Genomic DNA, 4,416 nt, shown 5'->3' with positions numbered 1-4,416 from the left:
TCTCTCTATCACACACACACACTCACATAAACACTCACACATGCATTTTCCAGTCTTTAGTCTATAAGATAAACTGTGTGGTCCCTTGCAATATACCTCCAAAATGCCCAAATTATTTCTTTCTTAAAGGCAGCAGATAGTTTGATTAACATTGATCAACATGGTGCCTCAGTGGTTAGCACTGAGGTCTCACAGCACCAGCAACCTGGGTTTGATTCTACTGCCGGGTGACTGTCTGTGTGGAGTTTGCATGTTCTCCCCGTGTCTGCGTGGGTTTCCTCTGGGTACTCCAGTTTCCTCCCACAGTCCAAAGTTGTGCAGGTTAGGGTGGATTGGCCATGGGAAATTGCCCATAGTGTTCAGGGATGTGGAGATTAGGTTGGTTACAGGGGGACGGGTCGGTGTGGACTTGTTGGGCCGAAGGGCCTGTTCCCACACTGTAGGGATTCTATGAAGATTTCCTGCCAACTTTTATTTCCAATTTATTTGGTCCAACTTCATTCTTTCCCTCTGGATTGCTTTTCTCCCAATCAATTATTTCGATGCTGGATCTCTCTGTTCTATAACAGATCTAAAGCCAATGATACAATGATCACTTTTCCGTAAATTATCTCCAACTGAAACTTGATCTTTTTGGCCAGGAGCCAGGTCTGGTAGCCATTCCTTATTTACCAGGTTGGGAACATAACCACAGTAGAATATTTTTTGAACATTGTTTAGGAACTCTTGTAACTCTCAGCCCTTTAATCTGCTTCTATCTTGAATTATTATCCCCTATTATAACTATTCTATAATTCTTGCAGCACCCTGAAATCTCCTTGCAAATTTGTTCCTGTACATCTTTCCCAGGGATTGATGAACAATGGAATTATACCATTTTTGTTCCTTAGTACTAACCCAATAGATTCTGTGCTTGAGACCTTTGGGCTAGCCTGCCTCTCCATCACTGTAATATTCTCCTCAATTAATGCTGCCACCACCCCCCTTCCTTTCTTTCTTTCTTGAATACCTTGTGTCCAGGAATGTTCAAAGCCCTCTCCTGTCCTTACTTTAGCCAGTGTTATAGTTATAACTACAGTTCTGTGGCCCTAACTCACGGATCTTATTTACCACACTGCATGCATCCACAGACACGTATAGTGTCCTGCATTCGAACTCTACTGCATTCACACTTTCACTGGGTCCACATGGTGAGATATTGGTGTAGTTGAAATATCACTGGACTAATAACCCTGTTAATCTCAGGCTAGTCAGGGCAAGTGATAGTCTTTATTTTCTGTTCATTTTTGGGATGTGGGTGTCGCTTGCTGGGCCTAGCATTTCTTGCCCGTCCCTAGTTGCCCCTTGCGAAGGTGAGGGTCTTCTTGAACAGCTGCAGTCCTCCTGGTTGACTCACAATGCCCTTAGGGAGGGAATTCCAGGATTTTGACCCAGCGACAGTGAAGGAATGGCAATATATTTCCAAGTCAGGATGGTGAGTGGCTCGGAGGGGAACTTGCAGGGGGTGGTGTTCCCATGTATCTGCTGCCCTTGTCCTTCTAGATGGAAGTGGTCATGGGTTTGGAAGGTGCTGTCTGAGGGTCTTTGGTGAATTTCTGCAGGGCGTCTTGTAGATGGTACACACTGCTGTTACTGAGCGTCGGGGGTGGAGGGAATGGGATGTTTGTGGATGTGGTGCCAATGAAATGAGTTGCTTTGTCCTGGATGGTATTGAGATTCTTGAGTGTTTTTGGAGTTGCCCACATCCAGGCAAGTGGGGAGTATTCCATCACACTCCTGACTTGTGCCTTGTAGATGGTGGACGGGCTTTGGAGAGTCAGGAGTTGAGTTACTCGCTGCAGGATTCCCAGCTTCTGGCCTGATCTTGTAGCCGCTGTGTTTATGTGGTGAATTCAGTTCAATTACTGGTCAATGGTAACCCCCAGGATGTTGATAGTGGGGGATTCAGTGATGGTAACACCATTGAATGTAAAGGCGTGGTGGTCAGATTGTCTCTTATTGGTGATGGTCATAGCCTGGCATTTGTGCGGCATGAATGTCACTTGCCACTTGTCAGCCAAGCCTGGATATTGTCCAGATCTTGTTGCATGTGAACATGGATTGCTTCAGTATCTGAGGAGTCACGAATGGTGCTGAACATTGTGCAATCAACAGCGAACATCCCCACTTCTGACCTTATGATGGAGGGAAGGTCATTGATGAAGCAGCTGAAGATGGTTGGGCCTAGGATACTACCCTGAGGAACTCCTGCAGAGATGTCCTGGAGCTGAGATGATTGACCTCCAACAACCACAACCATCTTCCTATGTGTAAGGTATGACTCCAACCACCGGAGCATTTGCCCCCTGATACCCATTGATTCCAGTTTTGCTAGGGCTCCTTGATGCCACACTTGGTCAAATGCAGCCTTGATATCAAGGGCTGTCACTCTCATCTCACCTCTGGAATTTAGCTCTTTTGTCCATGTTTGAACCAAGGCTGTAATGAGATCAGGAACTGAGTGGCCCTGGCGGAACCCAAACTGGGCATCACTGAGCAGGTTATTTCTGAGCAGGTGCTGCTTGATAGCACTGTTGATGACACCTTCCATCACTTTACTGACGATCGAGAGGAGACTGATGGGGCGGTAATTGGCCGGGTTGGATTTGTCCTGCTTTTTAAGTACAGGACATACTTGGGCAATTTTCCACATTGTTGGGTAGATACCAGTGTTGTAACTGTACTGGAACAGCTTGGCTAGGGGAGCGGCAAGTTCTGGAGCACAAGTCTTCAGTGCTATTGCCAGAATGTTGTCAGGGCCCGTAGCCTTTGCAGTATCCATTGTCTCCAACCGTTTCTTGATATCACGTGGAGTGAATCGAATTGGCTGAAGACTGGTATCTGTAGCGCTGGGGACCACTGGAGGGGGCCGAGATGGATCATCCACTCGGCACTTCTGGCTGAAGATTACTGCGAATGCTTCAGCCTTATCTTTTCACTGATGTGCTGGGCTCTTCCATCATTGAGAATGGGGATATTTGTGGAGCCTCCTCCTCCAGTGAGTTGTTTAATTGTCCACCACCATTCACAACTGGATGTGGCAGGACTGCATAGGGCTAGTGGTATTATTGCTGGACTACTAATCCAGAGGCCCAGGTCATGTTTTTATTACCTGGGTTTGAATCCTGCTACAGCAGTTGGAATACGAATTCAATTTTAAAAAAATCTGGTGTTAAGTGTCTAATAATTACCATTAAACCATTGTCAGGAAACCATTGTCTGAAGAAGGTTCTAGGCCCGAAACGTCAGCCTTCCTGCTCCTATGATGCTGCTTGGCCTGCTGTGTTCATCCAGCTCTACACCTTGTTATCTCAGATTCTCCAGCATCGGCAGTTCCTACTATGTCAGGAAAAACCTATCTGGTTCACTAATAACCTTTAGGGAAGGAAACTACCATCCTTACCTGGTCTGGCCTACAGCCCCACAGCAATGTGGTTGACTCTTAACTGCTCTCTGAGCTATTAGGAATGGACCAGCAACACCTACATCTCACAAATGAGTTTTTTTTCGTAAAAAACAGTTCTCATTGCCTGGTCAGATCCTATTTGTTCCTGCTTGCATTTTGCACATGGACACATTTGATGTGTTTGCCTTTATTGGTCAGTGCATTGAGTATAGGAGTTGGGGGGTCATGTTGTGACTGTACAGGACATTGGTGAAGCCACTTCTGGAATACTGCATTCAATTCTCACCTCCCTGCTGTAGGAAGCATGTTGTGAGACTTGAAAGGGTTCAGAAAAGATTTACAAGGATGTTGCCAGGGTTGGAGGGTTTGAGCTATAGGGCGAGGCTGAATAGGCTGGGACTATTTTATTTGGAGCGTCAGAGGCTGAGGGGTGACCTTATAGAGATTTATAAAATCATGAGGAGCATGGATAAGATGAATAGCCAACGTCTTTTCCCAAGGTGGGGGAGTCTAAAATTTGGGGGTATAGATTTAAGGTGAGAGGGGAAAGATTTAAAAGGGACCAAAGGGACAGCGTTTTCACGTAGAGGGTGGTGTGTGTATGGAATGAGCTGCCAGAGGAAGTGGTGGAGGCTGGTACAAATACAACATTTAAAAGGCATCCGGCTTGGTACAGGATTAGGAAGGGTTTAGAGGGATATGGGCAAAATGGGACTAGATTTATTTAGGATATCTGGTTGGCATGGACAAGTTGGACCAAATGGTCTGTTTCCATGCTGTACACCTCTATGACTCTATGTAGGATTTCTCCTTCATAGAATCCCTACAGTGTGGAGGCAGGCCCTTCAGTCCATCACATCCACACCGACCCTCCGCAGAGCATCCCACTCAAAGCCACCCCCCTACCCTATCCCTGTAACCCTGAATTTCCCATGGCTAACCCACCCAGCCTGCACATCCTTTGGCACTAT

Source organism: Rhincodon typus, chromosome 39 (genome assembly GCF_021869965.1).
Source record: "Rhincodon typus isolate 14 chromosome 39, sRhiTyp1.1, whole genome shotgun sequence".
Lineage (NCBI taxonomy): Eukaryota > Metazoa > Chordata > Chondrichthyes > Orectolobiformes > Rhincodontidae > Rhincodon > Rhincodon typus.
This window is presented reverse-complemented; position numbering follows the sequence as displayed.